Here is a 17,681-nt window from a genome sequence, read left to right as displayed (position 1 = left end):
AGCATATGATGCTTGAAGCAAAGCAGAAAGCAAAAAGGTCATATGACCGAAAGATTAAAAGATATGACTCAAAAGTTTCAAGCCCACGGTCGACGCCTTTATGGTTCAGATCGAGGTTCAACCTTTGGTCCCACTCATCTTACACAGGGTTCGAGATTTTCAAACCTATGCCCGATGCCTTCATGGCTCAGGACAAGGACTGAACTCTTGAACTCAAAAGACAACCAACGGTCCTATCAAACCAACGAGCAGAGGTAACCAAAAGCGTCATAAGCATAGATCCAAGGCCAAATGCGTTAAAACATTCAGCTTCAATGCCAGAGTCTATCAAAGAGACTCAATGGAAGTCTTTGACCCCCAGATCAACAGCTTGGGAGAGATTCAGCCTGAATCTGAAAGAACACCAAAGGGACTTGAACAGAGTCCGGTGAAATCTCTCTAAGAAGTATTGAGAACCAGGGGGGATAATCCCCTGAGACTAGAAGATTGAAGGTCGAATCATGCGTTTAAAGGCATTAAACCTGAATAAAAAGGGGATTAATCCTAGAGATACTGAATCCTCTTTCTAATATAAGCATGCTCTTAGGAAAAAGGATGTAGGCATGATAGATAAAGAAAACAGGGGAGAAAAGGAAAAGTAAAAGGGAGGAAGACCCACCTTGAATGATTTAAATATCAGAAGTTTGAAGCTGGAAACTTCTCCGAAAATCAAAGAGCAAAGCCTAGGACTTCTCTGGAAGTCGAAGAATATGCAGAACGCTCTCCTCGAAGAAGATGTAGAAGGTTCTCCTCAAGACGCAGAGGAAGAACGTTCTCTTTGAGGAAGGTCCAGAAGGTTTCTCTAATTTGCTGGAAAGGAAATAGGAAAGATGTCGGAAATGGTTGCTTGAGGAAGAATATTTCCAAAGCAGAGGCTGAAGATGAAATGATGCGAAGGAATGATGTTTTAAAGAGCGATATGACTTGTGGCCTCCTTATCTCGGAAACCGAAAAGTCCTGATGGCAGGATGATGATGGCCGATGAATATTTTACCAAACTACCTCTTGTGGAATACGAAAAGTCATTTTGTTGTATTATCGAATTTCCCGATTTCCCTTGGCATTGTTTGAAAAGAAAGGGTAAAAATTTTTATTTTTGAAATCAAGTTTATCTTGCATGAAATACGCAAGAGATAGGGATGCAAATCATCGGCATACGAAAATATATGCATATCCGGAAGATGTAGAATACAAGATTACGCAACACAATGCACAAATTCAAACCAAAGAGGCTCCATTGATAGAAAAAATGGGGGAACTTAGCACTTACATATTGAAAAAAAAAAAATTAAGAAAAAGAAAAAAAGAAAGTAAGAAGAAGGAGAAGCTTCGCCTGCCTATGCCTTGGGGTATCACTCCTCAAAGCGAACCATCCATCTTGTTAATCTTGGATAGCTTTTGCCTCACTGTGGCCAGAAGCTCCTTAACCCGTTCGACCTCTCCTCGATAGAAGCAGACATGGTCTAATGGTGGTCCACCTCTTGACAAAGACGAACCACCATTTGCCTCATGCTTGCAATTTCCTTGAACTTTGGGTCCAACATGAGCCCAGCTTCAAGGACCTCCTCTGCAGTCATGGAGGTGATCTTAGCAGCAATGGCCTCCTCTGATGAAGAGACCAGACCGTCAATAGTAGAGGCTGCTATGCACTTCTTCTCGGTCTTAGATAGACTAGCGGCTGTTGGAGTGTTAGTATGAAGACTTTCCGCACCCTCACTGCCATGAATAGCGGCAGTAAGCTCTGGGTTAGAGAGATGGAGAGCCACCTCGGAAGAACAAGGGATGACATTTTAAAGAAGAAGCTGAAGAGTCGAAACCACTGTGAAGATGGATTGACCACCAGGGTAGTCGATGGATTTATAGAGTCTCGTGAAGAACCCGAGGGCTCTTTTCCCCTAAAATGATGGCGACAGTATCGGGAAGTGATGGATGAAAATCATCCATTCCCCCATTTAATTAACATGATTGGGAAAAGGTGCACATGTGCCACCTTAATGCAAGAAGGTGTAATATGTACGATGTTAACGAGTCCACCTAAGATTGGCCGAATGCTAAACCCCTTTCGAGGTCCTCTCATGAGTGGAGCGTCTGGGGAGGTTTTGTTAGGTGTACTTTTATCATAAATAAGACCATATACATTTCGATTAATACTTAATGAAGATCAAGTTGATGATGATTCATATTTTTCTTTTGGGTTAGTATGAACACTGAGTCCTAATGAAAGACTACGAAAAAACCACTTGAAGACATGTAGCGAACATATGGTGGATAACTATGGTTCTCGTCACTCAAGTGTGCCCTGTTTGGCTATGATCGTAGCATGGCTTTGTCTATGGATTTTGAGATTAGACTAAGGATTCTCTTAAGGATAGTCTAAAGCTGCCTAGAGATGGCTTAACCCATCTCAGTCTCAAGGGAAGTCTAAAGCTGCCCAGAGATGGCTTAACCCATCTTAGTCCCAACGGCAGTCTAAAGCTGCTCAGAGATGGCTTAACCCATCTCAGTCCCAATGACAGTTTAAAGTTGCCCAGAGATGGCTTAATATATCTCAGTCCCAATCGCAGTTTAAAGCTTCCCAAAGATGGATTAACCCATCTCAGTCTCAACGGCAGTCTAAAGCTACTCAAAGATGGCTTAACCCATCTCATTTGACGAAAATATTGAACCGCCCAACGATGGCTTAACCCTTCATCAACATCATTGCCCGACAATTAAAAGCCTTAAAATCTTTATGGATTGTACAACCAATTGATTACTGCAGAAGGGGAATTGTTTCTTCAGAAACAAGGAATTCTCTCATTTAATCAGCGCCATTAAACTTTTAGCTTCTTACTTTATCACCCTTAAAAGGTTAGCATGGATTGAATTGAACAACGGAAGTGGTTACAACCCACAAACAATAGCATTGACAATAATGATGAATCTATGATTTTGCTCCCGCTAGATCATGAGGTTCGAAGGTTCGAGATTTGAAAGACCAAGTTTCAACCATTGTATCTGCGAGAGCAACCCAGCTAAGAGATCACCAGTGTAAAAAGGTAAAAACAAGAGGTAGACTGCATTATGAAGATAAAGATCGCGCCCTGCAAGATATGTGATTCAAATGAGCAGATAAACTCAAGATGAAGATGGAGGGTGAAGATTTGAAGATGAGAAGTGCATGGTTATCCCTTGAATAGCCATAATTTAATATTATAAAAAGCCTTGGATTAGAGGACGTCACTCTTTTGATAGACAAAGTCTAGTAGAGATAAAGAGTTCTTTAGAGGTTTTCCTAGGTAAGAACCAAGAGTAGAAAAGAGAGTGACCTTCAAGACACGAAGAGAGAGAGAGAGAATAGTTCCCGTATGACTCATTTGAGACACGTTCTCTTTTGAAGACCAGACTCGAAGGATAATAAGTCCTTGCTTATTTTTACAGGTATATGGGCTGATATGCCCTAACATTATCTTTTTCCTTTAATAGGTCTGTATTTTCTTCTTTAGAAACAAATATATAGGTTTCAAAGTCAGAATCAAAGGTGTTCGGCTTATTTTAATTCTTCAAGTAGATGTAAAATGGAACAGAGGATTAAACCTCTGAAATTGCTTAGTACCCAGTATAAATAATAAAGCTAGTGTTTATGATATGAAGAGCACAAGTGAATTTGGCCCCGAATGTGATGTCCTCTAGTTTTCTATCTGGAGTCTAATGTTTGTCTAAACATTCTGCATTTCTTAACGCATCCACATTTTGGAGAAACCTGTGCTCTCGGGGTGCATAAGTGTGAGTGTGGCAAATCAGCAGACGTGCATGTAAAAGAGTGTGTCAGTCAATCAAAAGGTGCTCAAGCAAAAGTGAACATGAGGTGCTTAATCGCACCGAGTGGGGTGAGCTTCGATATGACGAGTTGGTTTGAGGCACAATGAAAGTGAAGGGCTAGGCGCCCCAGCAATGAATGAGTGTCAGGCAATGTGTGCTTTTGATCAAAGAGAATCGAAGCGTGGTCCAAATGAAGAGTGTGACTTATGTCGACGCAGGCGTGCTTAGAGTCGAGTGTAACCCTACTTAAGACGCAAGATAGGTGGAGAGAAGAAGGTCCCTCAAAAACCGGGATGCCAAGGCAACATGAAAGAGAAGGAAAGCGATAAAACTACATTACTAACCAAAGGGAGACTATACGGGGTAATAAAATCCTGTTGCCAATGTCAATGTCGTCAAAGATCTAGGGTCTCGAATAGTCTCGAGTGAGAATCAGAGAACAAAATTATGGCGACACTGTGAATCTCGCTGAAGATAAGAGAGAGATATTTCAAAAAGGGGTTGAAGGTAAAAAGAAGCATTTAAGAAAACAAATTTAGAAAGAGAACAAGGGAGGAAAACCACAAATAAACAACTAAGCTAGGGAAAGAGAAATACATGGGGCTAAAGAATCTAACTACAAAGTGCAAGAAGAATAAGAAAGTAAAAAGCATGAAGACTACTAAGTCTAAGCTACTATCGACGCTAAACATGCATAACATAAAGTAGGAGAGAGAAAAGATTAAATAAATGAGATAGTGAATATGAAGGAGAAAGGAGAAGAGGTCCCTATCAATGATACAAAGAGTTATGAGTATAAGATGGGAATAAAAATAGTAGTATAACATAGAAATGATAAGAAGAAGATAAAAATGGTTAAGCTATTGAAAAAAATAAAGGGGAATACGCTAAATAACTACAGAATGAAGAAAAAAAACAGCGGAAGTGGAGATAGCCAAGATCTAGACTATAAGATAGAACAAGAGAGAGAGAGAGAGAGAGAGAGAGAGAGAGAGAGGGAGAGGGAAAGAAAGAGTATACAATTAATTTAGAAAACAAAAACCATAATAAAGAAAAAGAAATAAATGCTTCGTTGAGAAGATGAGGAAGAATGAAAGATCTACACCATCTAATGAACAAAAAGGGGAAAGAAACAAGCACCACAAACTAAAAGAAATAAATGCCACAAGAAGAAGGGAAAACAATCATGTAATAAAATAGATGAAAGATTTGGGTGAGAGGAGAGAGCCTATACTATCAAATAGGAAAAACAAGGAAAATACATAAATGTAACAAACTAAAAAGCATAAATATTATGAAGAAAAAGATAAATAACCATGTAATAAAGAAGATGGAAGAAGTGAGAGATCTACATTATCAAATGAGCAAGAAGGGAAAAGAGAAGTAAACACAACAAATTAACAGAAATAAATATATCAAAGATAAGATAAGTAAGAAAGTAGTAAAAGAGATGAGAGATTAGGTGAGAGAAGAAGATCTATACTACTAAATAGAAGAAACAAGAAGGAGAAGTAAAAACAACATTCCAAAGGAAATAACTATTATCAACAAAAGAAAATAATCATGCAATAAAGAAGATGAAAAGAGAAAAAAGAGGTCTAAATATAACTAATCTATGGGTAATAAATACTATGTTAAATGGAGAATAAGAGAAGGTAAATAACTCATAAATAGGGAAAATAAGGACAAATGTATAGAAATAACTAAAACAGAAATAAATGCAAAAAACAAAAGAAGAAAAAAGAAAAGTATGCTTTAGCCCCCAGGCTCGGCTCCTAGAGTCAGCGCCAATTCAGATCGTTTGGTTGCACAGTCAATCCCGAGCTTTTCCATTTTTTAACAGGACAAGTAGAAATAGGAGGAGAGGGTCTGGAAGGTCAAATTATTTGGACCGCTTTCGGTTTGATAGTGTAGTTTGAAGGAATTGATAGCTTAGTTTTGGATTGAGGGGTCTAGGAGGAATGTGATTTTCTCAAGTGGGCTCAACTTGGGGCTTCCTTATAAGCTCAAACTTATGATCTCTAAGGGGATTTGAGCATAACCTAGGCTCAAAATCCTTGAAAATCTGGACCTTCAACATGAGGTGAAAGGGGATATTTATAGGTAAAAACGTATCCAGGGCAGCCTATGGGTCGGTTTTGTCGATTTTTGGCCCATCGGAATTTTAACAACATTTGGAGTGGCACTGACGCTAATGGGGACTTCTGTTCATCTGGAAGCTCAAAGGGGGGCCTGGATCTGGGCGCTGCTTGGAGTGGCGCTAGCGCCAGACTTGTGGTCTTTCGAGCCTCTTGTTCAGTGATTGAGGTGCCTTCGGTGCTATGCCTCGAAAATTTGGTAGGGTTTTGGTGGCCGTTGTGGCAACATCAGAGCCTTCCCTTCTGAAATGCTTCATGGTCAAGTCACTTTGAGTCTGTCATGCATTGTTTTGCCTCTTGATGCCTTTGGTCCCATTGGGGCAATGAACATTTGGTGGAGGCCAAGTTTATGAAAAAAGGGTTCTGGTGGGGCGAATGGTTTTAAATATCATGGTCTGCTTGAGACATTTCAACCTATCCATAACTTCTTCAGTCGAGATCAAGGTGTCTACACTACATTTAGATTATATACAATGAAATGATTAAGGGCTAGTTTGGATGTCAAAGAAATAAATATTCACAACAACAAAATGCAAGTTTTTTCCATCTCAATTGGAAAACATTATGGTTTTATTTTATTATGTTGGTAAACTGTTTGGATGTCTAATTTCATTGATTTGTTACAAAAACCCTCTATCCCTTCTCTTGAAGAATTTCCAAGACGAGAGACTGGTCCAGAGTTTGCCCTTTCCTCTAACCCTTCTCTCTCTCTCTCATCTGTCTCTATGAAATCAGGGGAAGCCTTAGCCCTTTCCTCCATCACCAAGCTCTAACCCTACTGAGACTATGTCGCCATCGCCATCGCCATCGCCATCGCCAAGCAAGGGGTTTGAGGTCTCCATGGCTAAACTAATCTCTCCACCTTGCTTCTCTCTGTATAGTCTTTCTCCCCCACTTCAGCAACAAATTCAACAATGACATAAACTGGAGTTTTTGGAGAGCTTTTGAACTCTATGATGGGTTTCATTCCATGAGAAAGAGAGCGTAGCTGTATGTTTGCAGAGCTTTTGAAAGAGAGAGAGCAGAGCTTTGAGTTTTTTTCTCGGGCATGAGAGAGAGCAGAGGGAGACGAGGGAAAAGCAAGGAGGAGAGGGAAGAGCGTGAGCGTGAGCGTTAGAGAGAGAGAGAGGAGCGAGAAACACGACTGAAGCCAAAAACATTCAATTCTAACTTGAATTTTTTTGGATGGCAATTTTTGTCTTGAGGTTGGATTTTTTTTTCTTTCAATCTAAAAATATGATAAAAGCACGCAGTTGTCCAAACGGTGAAAATCAATTTCACAACATTTTTAGATTGCAATACAAAAATATTTCAATTTTGGGTACATCCAAACTGGCCCTAAAACATTCTCGAGTGAAAGAAAATTAAGTCCAACGATGTTCTCAGTTTATTGTTCTTTTTTCTTTTTTTTTCTTTTTTTCCCTCTAGCGTATTGGTCTTATCGGGCACTACACCATATATTATGATTTGTACTTTTTGTAAGACTTCTTACTATGAATTTCAGAATTTTAAAATAAATATTATTGTTTTTAACATAAAACTCTTGCTATAAAAGCAAAGTTATCCTTTGAAAAAATAGATTCCGAATTTTTAATTCTATGGATTCCTGTATGACCAATGCTTTAAATGGCGTGAGACCCCTTTGGATCACTGTCCATCTTAATATCTAATCTCGAGTTAAAATGCCTTATTTCTTTCTCTCCATAAATACTTCAGCCCCGTACAACCTATCCCACCTCCCCCATCTCTCTCACTCTCTCAATAGAAATGGCCTGCCATGGCCGTTCAATCCTAAATCTCCCGCTCCTATTTGCTCCCATGTACCCCTCTCTCTCTCGTGACCACCTCTCCCTCACGGCCTCTCTCTCTCTCTCTCTTGGTGTCACTCTCTCTCTCCTCTCTCTCCTCTCTCTCCTCTTTCTCGCTCTTACGTCTCACCACCACCTCTGTCTCTCCCTCACGGCGGCCTCCGCCACAGATTTCAATGGCTCCTATCTTAGCCGGGAACAACCGCCTATTTTTTAGCTGCTTTCCTCTCTCACAACCACGAACAAGGTGCAATCGCTCCTCTCTCGCTTTCTCCTATTATGGCATAATATTAGGGTTTACATTACTTTTTGAAAACTAGGTTTTACAGAGTTTGAAAGTGGGTTTTAGCAGGCACCGTGCCACCACATTTGTTGATTTGTTTTATTTCGAAGATGAACATAGTATGTTGGAATAAAAGAGGGACTTGAGATTTTGGTCTGTGTCTTCTATGAAGTATGCCCAATATGCCACTAGAACCTTCACAGTTGTTTGCTTGGAGAAAAATACATGGTTTTGGGAACATTTGAAGTGAACTTGAGAGGATTTTCTCCTGGTTTTGACGGCATTAGAAGAGAATTTGAGATTTTAGTGATAACGTAGAAGGATGAATTGATGTGGTTACCTTTTATATTGCTGATGAGAGCGAAGAGCAATAGATAGTTTGTTTTACATACTGAAATTGGCCAAGCCAATCCATGGAACTTATCTTAACGGTTCCTCCAAAACTCACAGACTTTATTGTATCTATCCATGCTTGTTCATCAATCTGAAACTTGCCAAATGAGAGCTGCAACATAAAACATAAAATCATCAAATATGTGGCTCTATCCATTTATGCCCCTAATTATAAATTTAAGGCTCCAAAAATGTGCAGATCAAGCAAGTCTATAAATACTTAAATTTTTTGAGAAGTGTGGAATGATTTGGGTGTTAATGGTTGTATAATGTTGCTAAATTATGTGTGAATTCAATTTGATGTTATTGACTTGTGATGTTGGGAAAGAGTGTATATTTCGAGACTATGATCAATGTATCTGAGTTTGAGCTATTGTTTTGCAATCCATGGGTGTACATTTTCAGCTATTGTTCTATAATCCATGTGCAACAAGCTTAGCTCATGTTTGGGATTTTATGTTTATTTAACCAGTTTATTTTGCTTGATCGTGCCAGTATGACCAGTTTACTCAATGTGGTTTTATCAATCGTAGATTAGGTCTCAAAGTTTATGTTCTATCCTTTTTCTTTCATTTCAATCTTCTATGTTCAAAATGAGATTTGCAAAAGATTTTGTAGTAGAAGAAAATAAAGACGCTTAGAATGCTCAAATAACTACATCAACCACATAGAAGGATTCATGAGTTTGCTCATCTATAATAATAGCCAGGAGACCACATATCTAAGTTGCTAGTCTTATATCTTTCTCCAATTTTTTGCAAAATTTAAAATAAGTTATTATGATAACTAACAAGTAAGGGAAAAGAGTAGTGAGTCTATAGATGGAGCATTTGTTTAATAGTTAATTTTGTTTATAGTGGCTGCGAACTTTAACGCAACATCTTTCTTCATGTATTAATTTGTGTCATTTAAATGAACACCCTATTTTCCCTTTTGAGGATTGAAAACATATTGCTTGTTGGAAGTAACTCCACAAACTTGATGCAATTTAGTGTTGTTTCAAAAGTTGGAGTTTCATATATTAGCTCAGTCATTTTTGAATTTCCTTGTTCACCCTCATTCATTTCTCAATTGTTAGTGATCAGGAACTTTGAAATATTACTGTTACATGCTCATGCCTGTGCACACATTCTTCCTCAAAGAAAAAAAGAAAAAAAAAAACCTCAAAAAAAAAAAATTTGAGCACACACACACACATAATTTTACTTTATTTATGGATGTTGTGTATTTTTTATTGTTCATTAACATACACAGGTAGCCCACTAGGTCAAGACCTTTTCAACCAGTCAGGATGTCATTAGCTTCTACAAAATAATGGAGGATATCCACACCACACGTCCACGTTGCCACCTACCATGTAACTCAAGTACATCAAGTTCTCCAGCCAACCCTGGAAGAATGTGCTATCGGTCTCTAGGTTCTATTTGTTTCAGAGGTGCAACGAATGAGTAGAAGGGTTGAACTACAATGTGAACTTGAGGCATCATAACATACAACAAAGGAATCAATCACAAGCATCGTAAGAACAACCCATGGTCAAGCCCGAACCGATGATCATTCAAGAGCGAATTGTTGATGCTCTATGGTTTATAAAACTATTTCTATTTTTTGTGTGTAACGAATGCATTTATTTTCGTACAACTACTTCTAAAATGTTTATGAGGGGAATAGAGTGGTGGTCCTGTAATTCAAGAAACAGTTTCTTATGATATTAGCGTGAAAGGCGATGAACCTTTTTATTGTTTGTTGCAAGAAAACGAGTTATTATTTGTTGTTATTACAAAGTGATTGTGTTTTTTACTTTTAGCTAAGAGATTAAGTTGTTTCTCCATCACAATTTCATCCACTTTCAGGTGCGTTATTTAATTTATTCTTAATAAGAACTGAGGATTGTCCGGTCAGGTCTCTCAATTTCTAGCGTTTTATCCAACTACAAGGTATCAGAATATTATAGAGGATTGAGTTAAGATCCAATAGAATGAGGTCTACATGGATTGAATCAAGATTAAATTGCTTTTTCTGCTTGGGTTTTTTTCTTTTTTCTTTTTTTCTTAGATGTTTTGCAACCTTGGCGAGTTGTACATTGGAACTTGCAACAACTCGCCTTGGCCAAGTCTGAGAACATTGCTCATAGGAAAATATTACTGTGTTAAAAACATTGCTCATAAGAAAATATAACTATGTTGAAATGATGGTGTTTGGACTGTGCCTTTTTGTTGCGCTTCACATGCAATGGTATCTCATTGAGACAAGAATGGCCACAAGGATTTAAATATCAACCTCTTACAAAGGCAAACATTAAGTACACACTCATGAAAGTCAAACAGTAAGTACATACTCATGAAGTTGAGACAGGGACAAAGCCTAGATCTGTGGAATATAAATCAACCTAGAACTGTGGATTATAAATCAAAAAATAGATTGGCCTGGCGACCATTAGGTACATATCAAAATTAGAGTTTTGACGAATAAAACAAACAAGCCATGGCGCCACAAAAATGAATAAATAATGGACTGTTGTTCCTTAGTGGATGTTGGTCGTAGACATTGACATAGTTATACTCTTGTCAAAGACGATTGATACTTAGGGCGTGTTTGCTAATAGGAAGTGGTTTGTTGAGAACTTCTCAACTTTTTGTATTTGATAAAAATGAGAACCCTAAATTAAAAGTTTTCAACTTCCCACACCCCTGTGTAAAAAACGTTCCGACCCAAAGGTCGGAACCTCAAATAGGAAGCTCTAAACTTCCTCCCCATTCGATAACCTAGAGCACCCCTCCCCTTTGATAAAACCCTAATCTTTGAGCACACCCCGCTAAGCACCCACCCCACTGAGCACTCCTCTCTACGCCGTTGAGCACCCACCTCGTTGAGCGTCCCTCTTTTCGCAACTTCCCATCTCGCCGATGAGCCAGCACGCCATTATCTCAGGCAAACCTGTGATCCTAGCCATTGATCTTGAGGTATGCACTTTATTCTTTCTGTTATTGATCATTGTGTATGTTCTTGAGCTCTTGAAGCAAATGGCTCTTATTATTGATCTCTGTGTTTGTTCTTGAGCTCTTGAAGCTTAGAGCTCTTATACCCCATGATTTTAGGGTACAAGTTTTTTTGTGGGGTTTCCCTCTCTGTTGATTCCCAATTTTGATCTTCTTAGTTTTTTTTTTTTCTCTCTGTTATTTTCTCACTGTTTGAAAATGGACTATGGATGTTACTTGCTTATGAAATGCCCTGTGCGCCTAACGTTATACAAACATTGTTGAAAGTGAGTGAGTTCTTTAGAGAGAGAAAGAGAGAGTGTGTGTTTGAAAATGAGTGCTTTAGAGAGAGTGTGTGTTTTCATGGCGGACCTCTGATCTTTCTCTCTACCAAATTTTAGCAGGTACCGCCTTTTCTTAGTTCTAGGGTTTTTCTTGTCTGTGCATCTTCTATTTTCTCATTTTCCATATGCTTGGCCCTTAGTTTTTGCAATTGCAGAGCTTGATTGAGAAGAATTATTTTCATGAATTCATTTACTTCTTTCTTGTTCTTTATTTTGAGGGTTATCATTATTATTATTTAGTCTAGGTTCTTCTCAATTTCATTTGCAACTCCTAGGAACTTTTGACAATGGAGAGCTTGATTTAAAAAAAAAAAAAAAGCTTTTTGTGGGTTCGTATATCTTGCAATTCATTATTGGTTTTAGTTTTTTCTATTTTTTTATGTAGCTTCTATTTCCTTCTACAAGTGTAGGGGCATTAAATTGGAGAGCTTGTATGAAAAAGTGTTTTTTTATGGATTTGTTCTCTTGCATTTGGTTCTTTTTTGTAGAAAGTTAGCCTTTTCTTGAATTTGGTTCTTGTTATTCTTTTCTTTCTTTTTTCTTTTGGTTTCATAATCTTATGCATTCTGCATCTGTAATTCTTGGGACCTTAGTTTTTGTAAAGAGCTTGATTAAAAAGAATTCTATTATGGCTTTGTTTCTTCCATTTTGTTGGATTGGGGTTTCTCTTTTCGCCAAGATACGATTTTCTGATTCTGTAACTACTAAGCCATACTTTCTGCGGTAAAAGATCTTGGTTGGGAAACATGCTTTTTTTTTGCTTCTATTTCACTGTGATTAGGTTAGAAACTTAGAGAACTTGAGTTATAGAGAGTTGATTGTGCCCATCGCATATATTTCAGATGAGAAAACATAGAAATAAATATATTTTCGGCAATTTTTTCCATTAATTTTATTGGGTTTTAAGGCTTATTTCCAAAATGATTCAGGGTTTTTAAGATTTCTTTCCAAATATTATCTTTAAAAAAAAAATTTCTCCCTAAGACCTATTTTATCTATTCCCTACTTAGAATCAAATCAATGTGGGACTTGCAGGTTCCATGGAACATTTTAGTCTATCTTTGCAAATTTTATGTTCTTATTGAGGAACTTTATTTCTTTTTCGATTTTGTCCATTTTTCTCCAATTTTATGCTACATGAATCGTATGATGTTGCGGAACTGTTAGGGCCATCAAGTTTTTTTACAAACAATACACCTTACCTCAACTCATCCATTTTATTCGGCTTTTGGTCAAAAATTCGGGGAAACTTGCTTGAATGTTTCATTTTCATGACTCTTCACCATCAAACAAACAAATTTCATCTGGCTTCTCTAGTTTTGTTTAGAACTTCAAAAATTCGACTTCTAGGAATTAATTACCCTTTTTTATATTTTGTGGTAGAAATTCAGTGATATGGAGCTATTATGTATTTATGTTTCTTGGCTGCCCGGAGGTTCTTTTATTCTATAATTGCAACCTGATGACTCATTTTCTCATGTTTTCATAATTGTTATTATTTTACCAGTGAAAAAATCTTTGTAGATATGGGAAACTTTACCAATTCATGTGGGTCATTATTTCCATTTCTTTGACAAATGACTTAAATGACAAACATATTCCGTAATAACATTTGAGGTGCTTAGTTCACATTGTTTGAACAGGCTTAACTATAATTATAACTTGTTTCTTTTTTATCATTACTTGTTAGATGAGATTTTAGAATTTTTCAGATTATCTATGTGATACCGATAAATTGTTTCCATCCCTAGTTTCTTGACTAAACAACACTATGTAACTTATGTTTGACATAAACTTGATTTTATCTCTTAAATGTAAATACTACTTGGGTAGAGAAGATATCTCATAAATGGTGATTATTCTTTGCTCCTAATCATCTATTCATCACCCTTAAGTGTTTAATGTTTGCTGGAACTTAGTGTTTCAATTCGATTATTTGGGGTCGTATTCTTTGATCATGGATCATTTGATTTTTGTTCATTTCTCAAATGTTGCTGTACTTTGGGCTTCTCTTTCCATGGCTGTTGATTAATGGGTATAATATATAATTTGCTCAATGCCTAGAAATAACCATGCTCTCCCTCTCTCTTACATCACGCATGCATGTGTGTGTTGGTGAAATTGAAGTATTGTGAAATTGAAATATTGGGTTGGTTTTGAAATCTTATGCGAGTGCTTCTATGATGAATTCACAAATGTAGCTTACGTGTATTGGATGTGAATTCTCCTTGGTAATTTATGAATGTTTAATTTTCTATGAATCTATCAATACGGAAACTCCAGTATGGCCTTTGTGAAACTGTCCATGCAAATATGGTAAATTGATTGTACTTGAAAGGCTTTAATGAAGGGCTTTTTTTGAGGTTTTTTTTTTTTTTAAATTGGTAAAATCGGTAAAAAAAAAAAAGTTTTTTTACTTTAGCTCTGATATTAGAGATTTTTTTGAGCTTTTTCTTAGCTTTTTTTAGCTTTTTCTGAGAGAAAATTGGTAAAAAAAAGAAAAATTTAGGGATTTTTCTGAGCTTTTTATGAAGTTTTTCTAATCTTTGAGCTCTGATATTTGAGCTTTGATCAGAGTATGAATACATTATAAATTTCATTGAGCTTTGATCAAAGTACGAATACATTATCGTTTAGGGATTTTTCTGAGGTTTTTATTTTTTTAAAATTAGTAAAATCGGTAAAAAAAAACGTATTTTTTATTTGAGCTCTGATATTTGAGCTTTTTCTGAGCTTTTTTTTAGCTTTTTCGGAGCCTTTTTTGGGCAAAAATTGATAATAATAAAAAAAAAGTTTAGGGGCTTTTCTAAGCTTTTTATTAGGTTTTTTTTATCTTTGAGCTCTGATCAGAGTACGAACACATTATAAATTTCATTGAGATTTGATCTTTGAGCTCTGATCAGAGTATGAATACATTACAGTGAAGGGCTTTTTCTGAGGTTTTTCATTTTTTAAAATTGGTAAAATCTGTAAAAAAAAAATTATTTTTTATTTGAGCTATTTGAGCTTTTTCTGAGCAAAAATTGGCAAAAAAAAAGAAAAAAAGTTTAGGGCTGATTTCTTTTGAGTTGTGAATGTTGCTTGATACTGATGCACCAGAGCTGATTTCTTGCTGCTTGCATTGTGCATGTGTGTTTGAATGAGCTGATTTCTTAGTTCTTGCATTTTTAATTATGTATGTTTAAACTATTACAGATTATTGTTGAATAGGTTGGTTTTGTACATGGTTTTCTTTATGGATGCATGAGTTGTGAATGTTGCTTAATACAGATGCATCAGTGCTAAATATAAGTAGTGCTCAAGTTATTACAGGTTATTGTTGAATGGGCTGATTTCTTGCTGCTTGCTACTTGCATTGTGTATGTGTGTTTGAATGGGCTGATTTCTTAGTTCTTGCATTTTTAATTATGTATGTTTAAACTATTACAGGTTATTGTTGAATGGGTTGGTTTTGTACATGGTTTAAAAAAGGTTCTTGGAAACAGATGGTAGAAACAATGACAATTAAATTTAGGCCATTCAACATGGAAAGTAGGCTAAAGAGCAAATATAAGTTCTTCAAAACCATGTACAATGACATAAAAAAACTTATGAATGTATCCGGGTTTGGATGGCATGCAAGGAGGAGGATAGTAACTGACGAAAGTGCTGTTTGGATTGACTACTTAGCGGAATGTAATTACTCATTTGCATAGGCTTTAAAAATTTTGAATATGTTTAAATATGAATATCGCTAAAAATAATTTATAATCTTTTATATGTAGGAGAATGAATGGGCCAATAAATATCATAACAAGACTCTGCCCCAATATTCGCTCCTAAGTAAGATCTATGAAAGCAACACAGCAGATGAGACGTACAAATCAACTGAGGGTGGCGTTACAATTGAGCCAGAAAAGCCCGAAACTCCATTCTCTAATGACCCCCCCGTAGAAGTCCAGGTCCAATCTAGCTCATCCTCATCTGATGACCCAATATCATCTGGATCAAAAAGGCGACGGTCCCATACTCCTATAAGAATACAACGCTGATCAAACCAACCCACCTTCAATGACTCCATGACTAAAATCATGATAGAGGTGGGCGATAGCATTAAGATGCTAGCATGTGAAACCGCAGGTAACAATAGTACTCCTGTAATAGATGTTCCGTCCAAGGTTAGGAGCGACGCCTTAAAGATTGTTGAAGACATGTGGAGAGCAGATGAAGTTGGTGATGATGTCTTTGTAATGGCGACAAGGATCTTTCAAGAATCTCCAAAGGCAGAGATGTTATTAAACTTACTAGATCCAAGGATACGAAAGGCTTACTTGGATGAAGAGATGAAACACCTCTAAATACTTGATTGACTATGTTTACTTTATGGTTTCTATATTAATATGTGTGTGGATGACTTCATTCATTTGTAATTCGATGGCTTCTTTCATTTTAATATCAAAGATTGCTTCATGGTTTTCATTATGGATGTGGATGGCTTCTTTCATATTATGGTTTGATAGATATTACTTTATGGTTTGCATTTTATAAATATGTATTGGATAAATTCTTTCATTTATATGTGGATGATTTCTTTCAATTATTGTCAAAGGTTGCTTCATGGTTTTCTTTATGGATGTGGATGGCTTCTTTCATATTATGATTTGATTAAAAATATTGCTTTAATTTAATGTGGGTGCCTTCTTCTATTTCTAATTATGGATCCCCAACAGCGTCGGTTGGTGGTAATATTATATCTTACATATATAATGTGGTGCATTATATGTTGGTATATCACTATGCAAAAGAGAAGAAGGCATGTTTATACTTCAATTTTTACTGGGGCCAATTATGTCCAATACTTGCTGTCAGGGCACTCTTGTAAGTGCTTCGACCAATTACGAATGGAAAGTTGTGCTTTTATGTAACAATCCTAAAATTCCAAAAAAAAAAAAAGAAGAGAAAAGATGATTTTAAATAGGTGATGGTCTGTTTGAGTATGATGGTCCTTGGGGACCATCACTATTTTCAAAAATTTTTACTTGGTTTAACTTCTGCTTGATGCTTTTGCTTGCCTGCTTTTGCTTGCTGTTTGCCACGTCCTTTAGTGGGCATGGTTTTCGTATGTTAAAAGCATACGCTTAACGCGACACCTCAGGTATGAGGTAGAGCGTAATAAAATATTATAATAATACGTTATAAGAAATTAAATAGGGGAGGTGAGCACTCCTACCCTAGAAAATTTTGAGATCTCTCTCTCTCTCTAGCCGAATTTTATCGAAGTTCCCTCTCAAATATTTGTGGGTAAGTGACATCGTCTTCCTGAAAAATAGTCTATTTTTAATAAATAGTGATATTTTCGTCTAGGATCTTTATTTTATCAGTTTTGTGTGTAAGTGACCTCATTGTCTCAAAAAATAATCCATTCTTTTAAAAAATAAAATGAAATAATTATTTCTGCTTATTATCATGAATTTTAGGCACGATAAATTTTATGCGCACGTGACCTCATTATCTTGAAAAATAATCTTTTCGATAAAAATTGTGATATTTTATCTATGTTAGAAATTTTGAATGCTGTAAATTCTTAGAAAAATAAATTTATTTATTTTTCGTGGCTATTGTTAGAAAATTTTAGATACTATCAAATTATTAGAAATAAATGTGATATTTCTGCTTTTAGTAAAATTGTGATATTTCTTTCTACTGTTTTGAATATTTAGATATTGTAAAATTCATGTGCAAATGACTGCCTTATTATTGACATTTTTGCAATTGAATATAGTATTGTTGTGAAATGTTTATTTGTGGATTGATATCCCATAAATTGTGATAATTCCGTATTCTTGAATTTCTATAAGAGTTTTTCTATACATAATAAATTGGCAATTATGCTAGAATGCCTTTACAAACTGCTACCT

General features: G+C 36.3%; 1 long non-coding RNA gene across 1 annotated transcript; it reads left to right on the top strand.

Annotated features, from left to right (window-relative positions):
• The first annotated feature begins 7,547 nt into the window (after positions 1-7,547).
• LOC105421017 (uncharacterized) lies at positions 7,548-10,246 on the top strand. The gene is made up of 2 exons (XR_966826.3): positions 7,548-8,033; positions 9,717-10,246. It is a non-coding gene; the product is annotated as an uncharacterized LOC105421017 (long non-coding RNA).
• The last annotated feature ends 7,435 nt before the right edge of the window (positions 10,247-17,681 follow it).

The sequence above is a fragment of the Amborella trichopoda genome, chromosome 10, assembly GCF_054954075.1.
Source record: "Amborella trichopoda isolate Santa Cruz 75 chromosome 10, AtrichopodaSantaCruz75HAP2 v2.0, whole genome shotgun sequence".
Classification (NCBI taxonomy): Eukaryota; Viridiplantae; Streptophyta; class Magnoliopsida; order Amborellales; family Amborellaceae; genus Amborella; species Amborella trichopoda.
The sequence above is the reverse complement of the archived record's forward strand: the minus strand, read 5'-3'. Positions and strand labels throughout refer to the sequence as shown.